The sequence below is a fragment of the Martes martes genome (genome assembly GCF_963455335.1).
Source record: "Martes martes genome assembly, chromosome: 2".
NCBI lineage: Eukaryota > Metazoa > Chordata > Mammalia > Carnivora > Mustelidae > Martes > Martes martes.
This window is the reverse complement of record NC_137889.1, coordinates 91,167,232-91,186,025: the sequence shown is the minus strand read 5'-3', so window position 1 is coordinate 91,186,025 and position 18,794 is coordinate 91,167,232.

The following is an 18,794-nucleotide window of genomic DNA, read 5'->3' as shown; positions in this document are numbered from 1 at the left end:
TGTCTGGTTCACAGTTTCAGGTTCTGAAAACAGAGGAACAGTACTCTGACCTATTTACTGAATAACAAAGAAGGCTTCCAGCTTTGGCTGGAGCCCAGAAGAGGAAAGAACTCTCAGTATGTTCAGTGTATGATTCAAGTAGGCCTGGCCCTTGAGATAACCAGGATAAGAAAAGAATACATGTGGAGTTTATAGTAAGATCAAATAATAGAAGATTCTCAGGATTCTGAAGAAGTGTTATGTTATCTATGGCACATAAAGGATAGTCTCTTTCAAAAATGGTGTTGAAAATACCAGTTAACTACAAAATAATGAAATTGGGCCCCTGACCTACACCATAGATTAAAAACCCACTCAAAATAAGATTTAAAATGAATGTCCTGAAATCATGAAACTACTAGAAGAAACATGAACAAAAAGCTTCACGACATTAGTTCCAGAAATGGTTTCATGGATGAGACATGAAAAAGCACAGGCAACAAGAGCAGAAGTAGATGAGTTGGACTACCTCAAACTAAAAATCACACAGCAAAGGAAACAATTGACAAAATGAAAAGGCAACCTGTGGATTAGGGAAAAAAATCTTCAAACTACGTATCTGATAAAAATTGGTATCTACAATATAAGAAGTGTTTCTACAACTCAAGAGCAAAAACCAAATAACCAAATTTAAAAATGGGCAAAGGATTTTGATAGATATTGCTTCAAAGAACACATACAATGGCCAAAAGGTATATGAAAGGATGCTCAACATTACTAATCATCAGGAAAATGAAAATCAAAAGCACAATGAACTATCATTTCACATCTGTGAAGAGGACTATTATATACACAAACACACACAATAAGTGTTAGAGAGGGTGCAGAGAAATTGGAACCATTGTACACTGTTGGTGCGAATGCAAATTCATGCAGGCACTATGGAAAAAAATTATGCCTGTTCCTCAAAAAATTAAAAGTAGGACTATCATAAGATCCAGCAATCCCACTATGGGGTATTTATCCAAAAGAACTGAAATTAGGACCTCAAAACGATATTAGCACTCATGTTCATCACAATAGCTGCATCACAATAGCCAAGTTGTGAGAACAAACTAAGTGTCCTTCAACAGGTTATGGAAAAAAAAAATGTGATATATATGTACACTGGGATACTACTCGGTCTTTTAAAGAGAAGGAAATTCTGCACTATTCCACATGGATGAATCTTGAGGACATCATGCTAAGTGAAATAACTCAGTCACAGAAAGACAAATACTGCATAATTCCACTTAGGTGAAGTATCTAAAATAGTCACATTCATAGAATCACAATGAATGGAAGGATGGTTGTGAGGGGCTGTAAAGAAAGTGGAGGAGAAATTGGTAGTTCTAATCAGTGAGCATGAATTTTTAGTTAAGCAAGATAAATAAGCTCTAGATATCTATTTTACAACATTGTACTTATAGTCAACAATAATGTATTGTATACTTAAAAATTTAAGAGGGTAGATTCATGTTAAGTGTTCTTACACAGTAAAATAAAAAATTTTTTAAATTATCAGATAAATGGCTATTAAATGGGTTTAATCTTAGTTTTGCCCAGTTTCAATTTCTCTGCCCTTTCCACTAAAAATACAGCTCCCCTGAAATCTATTTTGATTAAAGAACACTCCAGTCTTACCAACATCTGTGATCTCTCTGAAGAACATGTTCACAGAGAGGCCTAGGTGAGATACTTGGATCTAAGAAAATGTTGAAAGAGATAACAAGAATTTGGTCAGGTATTTATCCCACTATCTTCAAGATATGGAAATATATCCAGTGTACAAGGGCTTTCCATTCCCTAGGGAAGATTTATTATTGTTATTGTTTTGCTTTGTATTTTAATTTTATGATATGGAAGTATTTTGTCAAGTCTTAAAATTCCTAGACATGTTTTCCTTTAAAACTACCAAATTTCAGGGGGCACCTGGGTGTCTCAGTGGGTTAAAGCCTCTGCTTTCGGCTCAGGTCATGATCCCAGGGTCCTGGGATCAAGCCCCACATTGGGCTCTCTGCTCAGCGGGGAGCCTGCTTCCTCCTCTCTCTCTGCCTGCCTCGCTGACTACTTGTGATCTCTGTCTGTCAAATAGATAAATAAAATCTTAAAAAAAAAAAAAAACTACCAAATTTCGTAATTTTTTTATTTGCTATGAAATCATTAGGCCTCTAATTTTGTTTATTCGGTATCTTGAAAGCAGAAAGGGGTGACCTAAACAAAGGAAATGAGTGCTCTAGTCACTAAATATTACATATTTTACTATAAACAAAAGATTTGGATTCTATGTTAGCCATCATTATCTCTTGAATTTATTTTGTGAGTGAGGTTTTGAAGGGCTTTTTAATAGTTTCTAAACCCACAATACAAGAGAACCAGCACCTGAGTGACAGAGATACCTTAAAAACAAAACCTCCTAGCTGGTGTTTTCTATGAATTCTCTAATTTGGCCCTGAACTACCTCTTGCACTTTCACTGATTCTAGTTGAATCTTATTTCATTGATGATCCATTTAATTAGCCTCAATTGATAGGGATATAATTCTTCGCAAAGATTCAGTGTTTGGCAAGTGGAGGTAATCAAGTACAATTCATGTCTCAAGTAAAAAGTGGGGATGATTAAAATGAAACTAATCAGAAACATTAATCAATAAGGCTATATATTTCAGTTCAGTTGATGGACTGAATTTTCAATACATATCCAAGTGGATGGAAAAGTAGAATAAAAAGTTTTGTTATACAATTTTTATTATTGAAAAGTAATGAAATACTGTGATTGGTCAAATCAAAGAAGTGAATGACAGAGATACCTTATAAATAGTGAATGGGACTGAACTGTAAAGAAAAATCACAGTATGTTAACAACGCATTAAAAAATATTCAAGTACAAAGCTTACATTTAATCTTAATCGATGCATAAGCACAGATAAAATCATGGGCAAAGTCTAACTCATCAAAATGATTGGTGTTTTGGAATTTCCAGTACCCAAAATGACAGGGAAAACCACAGGATGTCTGGAGTAAAGTGTTGGCTTTGCCACAAAATTATTAGCTATATGATCTTCGTTACAGCTCAACCTCTCCGAGGGTCAGATTTTTTTTTTTTTTAATCTCTAAATGGGGATAGAGTACTTATCTCTCAGGGATTTTTAAGGATTAAAGAAGATCATCCATATGTCTATTGTGACAGAGTCAATACAGTTACATTTTGCCCTAGCACACAGCTATATTCTATTTTCCAGCCTCCCCTACGCTTAGGTAGGGCCATAGGATTAAATTCTGAGCAATGGGGTGTTGGTGGGAAGGATGTATGCCGTTTCCAATAGAGGCTTCTAAAATGTCCTCTACAATCCAAGCTCTGTCTCTCATGTGCTGCTAGATGACTTCAGGACTTTGAAGAATATGGAATATTTATCAGAGTTGGCCCCTAAATTATTATACTCCCAGAAAACCCTGATTAGACTAATGAAGTGAACATAAATTAAATATGACTATGGCTGTGGTTGTACAGAAGTTAGCTAATGCTGACAAATGCTACAGGGATGCTGTGTTGTTATTCTTTCTTTTTCCATTATTAACTAATAGCTTCTGAGGAATACATAAAGTTAAAGGGAAATCTATCTGACAACACAAGTGCCATTTGATCTGATTTCATTAATTTACCTATTTACAAGATATTGAACCCATATGTGCCAAGAACGGTTCTAGAAAATAGGAATAGAATGGTAAATTCAATTCAAGTCCATGCTCTTATGTAGCAAATAGTCTAGTGAGTGAAACAAGGAAATACACATACACACACATATACACTCATATTATATATAATATATACAGGAAAAAATAATAGAATAAGAAAATATAGCATGATAGGGGACTATTTTAAACAAAGGGTTCTGGGAAGTTTCTTTGAGAAGTGAAATGAAGTACAAATATAGAGAATAAACCTCTCTGAGCAGAAGAAATTGCAAATGCAAAGGCCTAGATAGAAACATGCTTGGCAAGTTTGAGAAATATCACGGAGGTCAGAGTAAGTAGAGGCCAGAGAGCAAGAGCTAGAGTGGTAGGAAAGGAGGTCACAGACTCACTGATCATTTACATATATATAATTTATAGAATGTATATTTAAAATATATATAATGTATATATTTATAATATATTTATTATATAGAGAGATAGGTCCATTTATAATATATACCCAATATCCTACCAGATGATGCATCGACGGGCCATAACAAGGACTTTGGGTTTTATTTGAAACCTAATGGAATGATGGAAAAGCTGAGGCAGAAAATAAGATGGCTTTTTTTTTAAAAGTAACTAGCTACTTTGACTACTGTGCAGAAAACAGACTATAGAAGTCAGGAGTGGGACCAAAAAGAACTGTGAGGAGGTTATTGGGATAATTCACATGAGAAGTGGTGCTGCCTGTGAGTAGTGTGTGGGTTGCACGGATGGTGTGAAATGGAAGGTTTGTAATATGTTGTAAAGGTACATCAGGCAAGACTCGTGGTGTGCTGATGGAATATAAGAAAAGAGTCATGACCTCCAAAGTGTGATCTGGGAAACTGAGTCAAAGCTGGTGCCATTTGTTAAGAAAGAGTATACTGTTAAAAAGACCATCTGGAAGTAGTCACAGAGAAGAATCAAGGGTTTGGAACATATTAAGTTTCAGATTCTTCAAGTTATACCAGTAAAATGTCCATCATTTACTCTTATATCCCAATTGTCTTGATTAAGAAAACAAAGAATGTTTGAAAAAATTAGGCACCTGAACACCAAAGACCTTTCCCTAGTGGCACTACAGGCATCCAGGAGAAGGCCTATCTTTATCACTGAAGCACCTTTGAAAGAGGCCAGGATGAGAGTTCCTGTATTGGACACCTCCTATATCCCACCACACCTCCTCTCAGCCCAACTTATATTCCAACCTTTGCTCTTGCAACCAGCTTTGTGTACTGTGACCCGAGATTTGTCAGCACCTCTCTTCCTGTGCCCAGCTGTATTGCCCTGGGTCTCAGCTGTATTCCCTGAGGTCTCAGTGAAGGACTGATATGAATGGATCTGTATGTATAAAGAAGCTAACACTCCACGGGGCAACACACAAGCAAAAAAAAGATGAGAAGAATAGATAAATGTTCCCTCCTTCCATCCTGCAGGTGGGCAATTTTGAGGCTCTTTCTGACAGTTCCTTAGAACTTTGTGGCAGGATCAAACTCCAAGAACCAATGTCAGTAACCTATTTATACTGTACTTTTTTCTTTCTTTCTCTCTCTCTCTCTCTTTTTTTCTCTCTCTCTCTTTTGCACTATCTCCAGTCCCTTAGACTTTCTCCCTGGGATCGTTTTCCAAACAAACTATCTCATGTGAATAAAAAGCAAATTTCCCGGTGGGACACTGGAATGAGATCGCTCACTCAGCACATACATCCAGGATGAAAGCCTCAGGATATAATAATTTGTTTCATTAACCCTTTGCTATTACATATTTTTAAGGAATTTTTGTCAGATTCCACCCTACAAGCTTTGTAATGGGCTGAACTTAACGAGTGTAACTGTGTGGTGCAAACTAGGAATAGATCAAGCAGCTCTTATACCCTCCCCCATGTCTTCCTGGCCACCCAGCTTTCACTCCAGCCATTTGGGGGCAGCGAACACCGAGCAGATACAACCTGACGGCACCTTGCCCCAGCTATATCTTCTACTTAGAGATTTTTCACTTGGTCCTCTCCAACACAACCTTGAGGGACTCCATAGAGTAATGGTCTGAGGCTTCAGATAATCAGATCTGCCAGATTCTGTGTGAATTAGAATCAGGAATTACTAAACCGTGTCCTGAGGCTTATTCCTTGTTAATCAAGTAATTGATTTTGAAATGCAATTTGATGTTGATACGCAATAATGTGAGCACTCAGGTGATTTTTTTAGCAATAATTTCAGCTGATCAGAAGCTATTTTAGTTAATCCTAGTGTTTTCCATATTTTGAGCCAATGATGGAGTGGGAGGTGTTATTTAAAGGAATATAGTTTGGGATGACTGGTTGATCAGTCAGAAGAGCATACAACTCTTGATAGTGGGATTGTGAGTTTGAGCCCCACCTTGGGTGTAGAGATTACATACATACATACATACTAAAGGAATATAGCTTAAATAAAGACCATTATGTTTTGCATACATACATAGATACTACTAGTTTTAAATAGATGTAGATAATGTCTAGAGTAATAAAATACAAACTGATCTAAAAGAGTATCTGGACTCATAGTAGTATTTAATTAGTGTGCATTTTCTCAATAAATAAATAAATTTTCTCAAAAAACTAAGTATACCACTACTATCACAGAGAAATGGTGAATAGACTTTTTTTTTTAATGTTAAGAAGGAGTCATAATGCTTGGAAATATCAAGAGCTATTGTGCTAGAGGATGGAGTTTACTAGAAATGTTACTCATGAATAATGTAAGAAGTACAAATTAAAAATAACAGGCTAATTCTCCCTGTTAAAAATAATGTAACAATAGACTTACCTTCACTTCCTTCTCTTAGAGCATTTATTTTAGGAAATTTATAATCGTATTTACTTGCCCCTCTCTTTGAAATGTGTGTAAATCTGAAAAATAGACAGGATTTTTGCCAGCTTTATGATACAAGGATGTCTTTCTCAAGGATCTAAGAACCTGTCTCTTTGAAATGTAAACATCAAAGGAGGTAATGCCCCCATATCCCAATTTCTATGGGAAGTTGGAGTCTAACCTGAGTGGCCTTACACCAAGATGCAAAACTACTTCCTATCATTAAAGACATGAGAAGTTTATTTTTCCTCTGCATAAAGCCAATTAGTTACCACAAGATGGTCACCCCAATTATGAAATGGATCTAGAATCAACCATGTAATAAATGGTGTTGTCAAGTCCTCTTACCTGAGGATTAGTTATTGTTTATCTTGAGAATGTGTATGTAATGGTTTCATCTGCTTAACTCTACAAAAGGGTGAGATTTCTGTTTTTGCAGTCTCTCAGCAGGTTGTCTGCGATGTGCATTGTATTTTTATGTTTACTCAGTGATAAAACTGTTTCTTTATACCTTTGTGGACCAGTTTTGCAGGCTGGGAGATCCTATTTTTAATTACATTTTCCCAATAGTAAAGAGGAAAATTCTCTTTCAATGCACCCAATGTTTATCAGGCCAGCACTGAAATGAGCCATAGAGCAGGTTCTGTTACAGAATTTTTACCCTTGCTCCTTTGTCTCTGAGGTGTCTTAAACAAACTTGAACCCTATAATCACCATTCACGGGTGTAACGGGTAGCTCTGCGTTACTTGTGGCCCTTCAACCTTCTCTTTTGATTATAGTGAAGCTGTTAAAAACAATTCCTCACATGATTACTCTTTCATTTTTCCTTCCTCTGACCTTTCTTGGTTATTGTCAGCTCTTGGGGCTCACCCCAGGCTGCAGTCCGAGCATTCATTCTAAGCAGCTGAACTTAGCTCTTGCTTGTCCCTTCTCATTATCTTTTTCTACAGTCCCAAATTACAGCCATGGGTCAGGAATTCTCATTCCTCATGCTTCAGAATTCACTTCATTTCAAATAGGTTTTCCTTTACCCCATTTTCTGATTAAGAATAACTTGCACATTGAAAGAGATGCTGTATGCTTGTATTAACATTTTTCTCCCAAGAAAGGTAGAAGAAGGTCCAAGGTAATTCCACTATGCCTGGGGCAGTATTTTTAAATCAACAAGTCAGGACTACATTTCAATTGGCAATTATCACTGCATCAGCTGACTTAAGCTCTTGAGTTCTAGCATCCTGTTTCCAAACTGTCACTAGTACTGTGATATCCCAGGCGTGAAATGTCAGTAGCACTGATAGAAGCATCTTACAGAGCACACGGTATGGTAGGTGATGTTCATTAGCGATGACCATGTACTTATTTCCCAAACGTGATTCCCAGACAAAAGTAACACCCGGGACATCAGCTTGTTTAATTGGACTGTTCTGTTCGGCAGTGACTCAATGACAAAGGGAAGAAATAACATGTGCTCTTTCAGAATTCACTGATGTCTCAGTCACACCACTCCACAGTGATTTAAAGGGTGCCTGAGGCTGTTTTGTACTCAAAAAATACCTCTTAATTTTGATGGAAGTCCCAGTTGACAGTCTCATCAGAAATACTATATATCCTTTTTGCTATTAGCGACAATTTTAACAGAATTGCCCAACACATACATCTTTTCATTTTAAGACACCATATCTAAATTCATGGTTTGTCTTTTTCTTTTCCCTAATACAGGGGAAAAAATCCATGTACAGATCGCTACAACATTTTGAACTTCCCATCAGTGATTCTTGGACTAGTGATTATAATTCCATGGCTCCTTAAAATACACTCCGCTATAGAGTGAAGGAAAACCATCATTTTCTTTTACCTGGAGATTTTGAGGACAGACATTAAGGTGGATGAGCAGGCCCCTAGCAGTGATGCCACACAATCAATGTCTGGATCAAGTGAACCACTTTGAAGTCAACACAATAAAGTTATTGTAAGAAAACATCCCTAGTGGAGAAATTAGACCTCTTGTACAGTGTTGGTGATGTAAAATGGCACAGCTACCATGGAAAACACTATGGAAGTTTCTCAAAATATTAAGAATAGAACTACCACATGATCCAACAATTCCACTTCTGGTTATTTATCCAGAAGAACTGCAAAAGAAAAAAAAGAAAAAGAATTTCTATCTGCACTGCCATATTCATTGCAGCATGATTCACAGTAGCCAAGATGTGGAGGTAACCTAAATGTCCATCTGTACTTGAATGGACAAACAAAATGTGATGTATAGATACAATGAAATATTGTTCAATCATAAAAGAAGGAAATCCTGTCATATGCTGTAAGATAAATGAATCTTGAGGACATTATCTTAAGGGAACTAAGCCAGTCATAGCAGGAAAGTAGGTACTGCATGATTTCACTTATATGAGGTATCTAAAGAAATTACATTCACTGGAGCAGAAGGTAGAATGGTGGTTTCCAAGAGCTGGGAGTAGGGAGAAACGGAGAACTGCTGTTCGACATGTATAAAGTATCAGTTATGCAAAATGAAAAAGTTCTAGGGATCTGCTGGGCAACATTGCTCTTATAGTTAACAATATGGAGATGTACACTTTAAAGTTTTGGTAAGATGGTAGAGCTAATGTCATGTGTTTTTTACCACAATAGGAAGGAAGGAAGGGCGGGAGGGAGGCAGGGAAGAAGGGAAGGAGGAAGAAAAGCTCATTCTTGCGACCAGTGTAGTCAAAGCATAATTGTCATAATGATGAGCTCTAAAATATGACCCCTACTCTCACACACAGTGATATAACTATCAGTGATAGCACATTCCTCACCTCGGTCCATGTTCCATGACCACCAGAATTTGCATGTTATGAAAAAAAAAGGAGAAACAGAAAAATTGCCAATCTCTTTAATCTTCAATTTTCTGTATGTCTCAATGAATAATAATACTTATCTTGCAGATTTGCTGAGTATAATACATGTATTTAAAGAATATGTCCAATTTCTGATATGTATGAGGTGAGCAAATAAGAAATGACAATTATCATGCTAAATTAAATGTATTTAATGTATACTTCTTTAGTTGGTAAATTTATATGATCAACACTGATATGTCTACATTTAATTGGACTTTTGTGTAATGAGGTGACTCAATCATGAAGGGAAAAAATAACATGGAGATTTTCACAGTGGACATAGCAATTTCTCTAAGAACCAATAGCAGTTCTCAAGTCAATTAAAACACATCCCTGTTAACTTGTACTAAGTTGTGTTTTGTTTTTAATTCACAGGTTGATTTTCTGGAAAAAAAAAATCATTGATCTTTTCAAATGCCAGTGCATATAAGTTGTACCAAAGTTTAGTTTTTGAATAGGTATCAGCAAAATATGGTGTTACTCTTTGGTATCAGGTAAATATGAACTCATGGGTGATCGATGGATAGATGACTATGTATGAAACCTCCAGGCATAGTCATTTAACATCATTAATGATATGAATAGGATGGATGGACAAGGGAATACATTGAGGTAGTCATTCTTCCTAAAGCCAGGAGAATGAACCAATGAGGTTCACTGCTGAGTCCTTCCCCATGATTTGCCTCCAATCGAAGGAAGCTGCCTTACCCAAGCTTACATCTCCTTCCTGATCTTTCCACAGAGATTCTGACCTATAATATAAGGCATGTTGTTTTAGAATTATTATTTTCCCAGGATGCCTGGGTGGCTCAGTTGGTTAAGTGTCTGCCTTCAGCTCAGGTCACAATTGCAGGATCCTGGGGTTGAGCCCCTCATCGGGTTCCTAGCTCAGCAGGAAGCCTGCTTCTCCCTCTGCCTCCTGTTCCCCCTGCTTGTGCTCTCTCTCACTCTCTTTGTCAAATAAATAAATAATGTCTTTTTTAAAAAATATTATTTTTCCTACTTATGAATATTGTCAAACATATAGAAAGATTGGAAAAACATTACAGTGACACCATGTATCTACCACCTAGTTTCTACCACTTACATTTTATTATACTTGCTTTATCAGATGTCTATCTATCCATCTATCTACTTGGATTTATTATGAACATCTGAATATTTAATTTAAAATATTAGTAATCATTGTAAAATGTAAAATTGCAACAAAAATCTACCTCACCTAAATCAGGCTGCACTGTTATCAAGATATTTTAAACTGCATTATCTTGTTCTTATATAAGATGTTCAACCAAGACAGAATTAAAATCATCACATGTTCAAAGCCTGCTTGAACAAGGAAAGCAAGCCTCATTATATACTTTTCAGATATACTGACAACTAATAGAGCCTTTCTCTACTGAAACCTGCTGAAGAAATCAAACCAATACATCGTGAGGTATGAGTGTTTCTTCAATGCTACCTGATGGACAGACCCACCTATCATTCCATCATTCCTCTCCAGGAACACTTGTCAATGAGAGATAGCTAGAAACCTGAGTGGCAGATAGAAAGTCAGGAACAATTTCATTATCCTGAAAGCCAGTCATATTTTTCTATTGCCAAAGTTCTAGTCCCAGGTTTAAGGACAAATTTTTCTCAAGAGATTTTGTGAAGCAGAAAATGCCTGTGAAAATATTAGTTATAAAAATACAAGCAAGATTCACAGTTGCAAGACTGCTTCTGAAAATATTCAGAAAGCATCTTCTTCAGGGGTGATACAAGAGCTTCAGTTTGTGGGGCGACATCATTAGCATCACCTTATCATCATGCTAGTCCAAAAGCTAAAGTGGTGGGAAACTTAGTTACAGTTGGGTGGGTGTGTATGGGGGGTGTTAATAACTTGGTCACATTGTTATGTCAGCTGTACCCTAGATTGTAGGAGCTAACAAAGGAAGTTGCTCCTCCACTAACTGCAGTTGAGAATGAAAGTCTATTCAATCTTACTCACGTGCAATATAATTATCATAGGAGCAACCTACCAGTCGCCAGTGCTGAAAAAATATTTCTGCTCTATAATGTCGAGCCTTAAAATGCAATTGTCAAAATTATACGAAATTTCAATAGCTAAATTTTATCTAATAACATTTCAGATTTATTTTTTTATTTGACATGTTCTTTCTATATTATGATATCCATATTGACCAGCTATTGGTTTTAACATTTGAACATTCAACCTCCAGCCAAAATCTGTATTCACTACACCTCCAGTGAATTTGATAGATGGTTTTTCCTTTGTTAAGGTGTCAGATTATTTTTATGTTAAAAACTTATGCTGTGGGGCGCCTGGGTGGCTCAGTGGGTTAAAGCCTCTGCCTTCAGCCTCTGCCTTCAGTGGTCCCAGGGTCCTGGGATTGGGCCCCACATTGGGCTCTCTGCTCAACAGGGAGCCTGCTTCCTCCTCTCTCTCTCTGCCTGCCTCTCTGCCTACTTGTGATCTCTGTCTGTCAAATAAATAAACAAAATCTTAAAAAAAAACTTACAATCTATATTTATATTCTTTAAAATCATATCATATTCCTGCAGAATTCTTCCCATTCAGAATCTTCAAGTGCTTTTGAAAAGCGGTATTAAAATTAATTCTCACAATTATCTCTTTTGGAGTTACTGTGAGCTTCCATAAAATCAAAAACAAAACAAAATGTAAAACAAAAACCCAGACTGTGTTTTATTATTTACAACACATACACAGATTTCAGAGCTTGTATGGAGTGATTTTTGGTTTCAAAAATTTCACTAACATGATGTTTTTCCACCTTTCGTGGACTGCATTATTTTGTATAAAACTATTTTTATATTTTGTTAGTACAGACAGAAAGTCAGAAACTAGATTTTGAATGCACAGCTTTACTCATTAAATATCTGATACTCATTAAGCGTGGTTAGAAGTGAAAGAGTGAAATGCAGAGCATGTATGAAAGAAATGGAGCGTCTATGCCATGGGAAGATGCTGTTTGCTGTGAGGACTGTGTGCACAATGAGCACAGACTTACTCCCTTATTAGGAGCAGGTGCACATTTAAACAACTTGGGTCTATTTTTAAGGCTCTTATTAAAAACAGCTGGACAAATATTTCATGAATCTCAGGAAAGAAACTGGAAGAGAATGGCTCATGGAAATAAATAATATGGAGGGCAAAGTGCATTTGAGTAAAGTATGGACAAGGGAAATTTGCCAGTTTAAACAGGAAACAGAGAAAGGAAAGGTCAAGCTTCCTGCCATGAAGCAAGACTTTGTTTATCGAAATGAGATTCATCTTCTAAGTGAAAATAGGATTAGAAGGGCTAGATGACCCTATATGTAACAGTTGTATTGACCTAGAGGGCGGTCGTAAATTCTAACTACATTTCATAGGTGACTTTCAAAGGAGTTGTTCACACTGATGTTTGTAAAAATGGCTTAAAGAAAGTGTTTGCATTTCCGTATAGTGTGGGTGTACCCAGGGACCATTCAGTAAACAAAATGCTCTTTCACTTTTGATGGTTAAGGAGAGGAAGATTACTCTTGTCATGATGGAGTTGTCACCTCTCTTCCGAGTAAGATATATTAGCTCTTTATTTAAAAAATAAAAATAATAATATAGTTTTCTACTCTGTACAGAAGAAACTTGTAACTTTATTTCTCATTAGGGACCAAACAAGCAAGTGGAATACTTTGGGTTCTATATTGTGGTACAATTACACTTTCTCTTAATAGCTTTCTTGTAGTGAATCTTGGCTCACAATTTATTTTAGGAGAGGTAATGATTTCAGCTGAAGTTTCACGAATAACCTTGCTCAGCTACATGACTGGAATATAAAAATGCCAGGGCATTACCTTCTTGGAAGCATAAATGTGATGGCATGCCTAAGACCCCTAGAGGGAAATGCTCCTCTATAGGCAGTATTCACATTGTCAGAACAGATGCAATTAGGAAAGCTAAGAGTATATAGTCCCTAGAATTTTGGCTTGCCTGAACAAAATGTGTTAGCTTTTGTTGGTTCCAAATCTTGCCAGTTTTCTCATCTTTGCTATAGCCATTTTAGTCCCTTCACTTTTCAAATGCTATGCCTGCCTCTGCCACCACATTCTTTGAAATGAAGACTGTAAGGGCCTATTCAGCCAGAGCAGCCCTACCCCCATTGAACTGTCATTTTGTTGTTTATGCAGTAAAACTTAAATTGATCCTGCCCCCCCCCAGGGAAACTTACTTAAGTAAGTCTGGGAAACCAGTCCCAGGTAACAAAGCCCAAATACAAGGGTGGGTCAGGTCAGGTGGAGACATTCAATCAGTGGGGGCACATACTGCCTCCCTAGCTACCAAGGAGTAGGGGTCAATTGGGGTCAATTGGGGGTCAATTGGCCACCTGTGTGTGACCTAGCATGACTGTGCAGCTTTCTCTGTGTGTTACAATCTCATTGGCCACCTGTGAGTGGCCATGCTCAACCACATGGCCTTTGCTCTATAAAAGTTAGTCTGTGAGGCAGGGAGGGGTCGCCCTCTCTGTAAGAGGCGAGGCCCCAGCCGGTGGGTTTGATTCTCGATGCTTGGCGTGAAATAAAGCTTTGCTTGACTTTCGCTTTGTGTCAGTCTCGCTCCTTTAATCATGGACCCATTATTGGAGGACCCAACATTGGGGGACCCAACAAAGACAAGCAGAAGAAATACAATTCTCTTCAACAGTGATAAATCCAGGAATGGATGCATAGGTTAGACATCACCTGCCCAAAAGCTATAATTTGGGAGATAGAGGCAAAACCTCCCCCAAACTCCAACTTCAACCACTGCCTTATTGTCTGAAATTATACCTTTTTTAAGGATTCATTGTATGGAAGAATTCAAGGCACAGCAGATCTTCTATGGCAGAGAACTATATATACATATACATAGCAAGGAGTCTCCTGTAGGGTGTCCCAAAGAATTCACCCATGCTCCTCCAGAGAGAATCTGCTTTTGGTCGTCTTTCACTCAGAGGTCATCACCAAGGAAACTGTTAGAGTCAAGAAAGGAAAAGACCAACCCCAATTAAGTAAGAGTCATTTAACTGACCCTTTTCTCCCATCTCGCTTTTTTGTCCTCAATACACTAGAAGAAAAGAGCTTCAGTAAAGGAAGGATGGAAAAATGTTCCTGGGACAGACCTTTTCACTTCCCAATTTCTAGTCCTTTGAGCCAAAGTCTTGTTGCTGATGGCAGGAAGAGAAAAATTTAAGTTGGATACAAACTGGCCCAGGCTGATGTTTAATAACTGAAAGGGAGGATAAAGCTATGGGGGTTTCTCTTAAGATGTTACTATGTAATAAAAATGGAAATTCTCCAGAGAATAGTTAAAGGAAGTGATTTTGAAAAGGAAAGATTAACAATGTTGTATCTTTGTCCCATCAAGTTCACACTGTTCATTAATCTGATTACACATTGTTACCAGTAATTCATATTTAAATGAGTCTGCCTAATCCTTTCCTTATTTAGTAACTGACATGAAGTCACAGAGGAAATGGGAGTGCTGATAAGGGAAGGGATAGGAAATAATTTTGAAGTAGGAAGGCATTTTTGAGGGGGGCAGCCTGGGTAGTAATAATTGTAAGAATCAGAGCTACTATGTATCGGGCTTTTTTTTTTTTTTTTAAGATTTATTTATTTGTCAGAGAGAGAGAGAGCACAAGCAGGAGAGGTAGCAGGCAGAAGGAGAAGCAGGCTCCCCACTGAACAGGGAGCCCGATGATGTGGGGACTGGATCCCAGGACCTCAGGATCATGACCTGAGCCAAAGACAGAGGCCCAATCGACTGAGCCACCCAGGTGTCCCTATATCAAGAATTTCACAAGCACCTTTGGAGAATCCTGACTGATGAGGGAGGAGAAGGCACTCTGACTACAAAGCACAAGCTGACACCTTGCAAACACCTTCCCCCGCTACCGTGGGATCTGTGTGACAGTCCTTAGGCATTCCTGGCTGCCCTAAAACTAAGGGAAGGGGAAAACAAATGGTAACCTAATAGAGACCACTGTCCTGCAGGACATGAGCCCATCAGTTTACCAGTATACAAGGTGATTTATAAAGATTTACAAGGAAAAAGCATTCTTATCAATTGCCTAACTCAACTTCCTGGAGCCCTAACACCACCCTCGGCTCCATAGTGATGTGGTAAATAGAGGCAGAAGGGAAGGAAGCAAAATTCAATTTCTTTATGATCTGTAGCCCAATGACAAGGACCTGAGATATGTAGAGTACAACATTTCTCCAGGAAGCTCCTGTCTCCAGGTGAATGCCTTACTAGAAGGAAAAACAACTTTAACATGACAATCACCAGGCCTCCAGGATCTTGTGAGTCTTAGCATATGAAAATTCTTTTGAACGACTAACTTTTTCCTTACCTCCCCCAACTCCCAAGTATATTATCAGCCACCTCTCACAACCCAGTGCAGTAACTCTTTCTGCCCACAGGTCCTGTCCCTGGGCTTTAATAAAATCACCTTTTTGCTCCAAAGACATCTGAAGAATTCTTTCTTGGCCATCAGCTCTGGACCTCATCAATATTCCAAAACTATGTCACTGACAACTGTATAAATTAACTATTATTTATCCCAGCTTGCAGATAAGGAACACACCTCAGAGAAATCATGTGAATCATCTAAAATAATGAGTCCAGAGTCAGGACTTGAAGATAGAGGATTTGATTCCAAGGTTCCATACTGCAGTCATTATATATGCCATGTGTCCCCAAGAGGGCAGAAGGGCAGGAATTTGGGGGGTAATAGCATTTGGGGAGTAATAGTGGTAGGGAAAGAGAAGAGGAGACAGGAACCCAGAAGAGAAAAAGAAAAACAGGAAAAAGTAGAAAGATGCTGGAGAAAACATTTTTCAACCTACAATTATGACAAGGACTGACCTAAAATACTTGACCTCATTGTAGTTTATCCATGGAAAACCAAAGCACCAAGTTAAAAACACATAACATTTTAAGTGCTTTTTCTTTATTAACCAGCCCTTGGTTGTATATGTCTGTCTTTCCGAAAGGAAATTGTGTGAACCTTCAATATTCAACCACAAAACCTGTTCCAATAAAGGTCAGTGTTTTTGTTTCAGATAAGCTGTTTGTTTCCATGTTTGGAAAGATCTGAGCCAAAAAACAGAATGGAAAATGGAATGAATCCCTAGTCCTTCCTGTGACTTGGGTTTATTCCAAGTGTTTTCTTATGTTACAAAACATCAGACATAATAATATTCAAGTATGACCACATAAATACATCATTTGGCAAAAATATAAAATTACATGCCATTACAAAGAAACTTGATCTACTGTTTTCATTCATTAATGAAGACCTGTGAAAAATTTTAAAGTCCTCTTACTTGAATACAATATAGAAATAAAGGAATAACATTATTTTTTTTACCCAGTGCCTAACCTCTCCTTGAATACCTGTGGGCAAACCTAGAACTTAAAATCAGATTTACTTGCCAGTGAATTTATTCCCTGTATACCAGTCTAGTCAAAGACTGCACACCCTCACAAACTGAGGGTTGCTGGGGGGAGGGGGGGAGGGAGAGTGTGGTGGGGTTATGGACATTGGGGAAGGTATGTGCTATGGTGAGTGCTGTGAAGTATGTAAACCTGGCAATTCACAGACCTGTACCCCTGGGGTTAAAAATACATTATATGTTTATTTAAAAAAATTTTTTTAAAAAAGACTGTGCACCCTCAGTATGTGTATACATGTATTTCCATGTTCGTATGTGTGCATTTGCATGACTGTGGAAAATTCTGCTTCTGTTTACTGAGTTATGCGGATAAATCTAGAGATCCTATCAGAAGTAACTTTGGCTACTTCACAATCACACTTCGCATCTTCTCATCATCTATTTGTGAAAATAAACACCTGCTTTTAAATCTGAGACCAAAATGCCTAAAAGTTAATTTAAAGAAATTTTAAGAAATTGTGTCATAACTAAACCAAGGGTTTAAAGTACAGTTGGCATGCTCCATTCAAACCTTTTTTTCCCCTATTTAATTCACACAGAATTTCTTTTCTTAACATAAACTGTTCTCGATGTATCTGCTGCTCAGCATAAAATGATTTCTTCTCTTACTCTGGGAATATGAGGATACGAGCAATAGAAAAAGCCTGGATGAACTTTGGTTTGAATGTAAGCTCTGTCTGTATCAGCCATGGGAGCTTAGCCAAATCTGTTCTCTGTGCCTCAGTTTCCCTCTCTCTAAAATGTGAACAATAATACCTATCTCATAGTGTCCTATAAAGATTAAATGACAGAATATAAGCATATTGCTTAGCACAGTGCCCGGGACACACTGGGAAGCAGTATTAGCACCCAGTGGTTAAGGGGCTCCCTTGGGAGCCAGACTCTGATAGTCCTAGCTTAGTGATTCAGGGCAAGTTTGTTGATATTCTGTGCTACAGTTTTCTCATCTGTAGTAGTGAGGGTATAATAATAACATTAACCATGGTGGTTGGATTAAATAAGATAAAACACTTAAGCTACTTTTAGAATACTGTCAATAAAAGTTAGTTATTACTACCAAAGCAATGGTTAGCATCTCTTATAAAAATGCAGTTTTATTTTTATGAGGAAAAATATTTTTAAAAAATAATAGCAAAAAAAAAACAAAATAAAATATCCATTGCAAATGGCATATGCCTCACCACGTTAAGGTCACTCACCTCAGCTCTAGCCTTGTCTCCACAGAGCAGGGATTGGCCAGAGCTTGACCACCTGAGGGAGAGAAGAGCTGCTGTGTGGTGCTGCCTCCCCCTACCCCGTGGGAGCTGCCACTTACAGAAGCCTCTTTTAAGCGCTTTCAAAGAAACAGTAATACACACAAAAGAACTAGACCAGTTGTACCCTTTGGGGAGAAGGCGCTTTCCCGTGTTTCAGCATACATCTTATTTGTAGACCCATTTCAGCCTTTGCAGATCATTTTGAATCCAATTCCAGGTTTGCCCTTTCTCCCCGTCTCTGCTTCCAAATCCCCGCAACCCAAGGTTGGCAGCCAGAATGCCTCACCCTGTAGTTTTTGCTCAGCCAGCCGTTTCCTGCCAAAATGAAAAACAACTAGACATTAAAGGGAGTGAGAGTGTTCCCGCCCACATGACACCCTGAAGTCTGACAATCACATCAGACTTTTTTGAAGGAGGTCGCAATTCAGGTTTGGGAACTAAAGTCGCGAAATGAGTATGAGTGAGTAATTTATACACAAAGGAAGGAGTCCCAGATGTAGACAAAAGTAAAAATTGTAGAGTGAAACAATTGTCAGTAATGGAAGGAATTAATT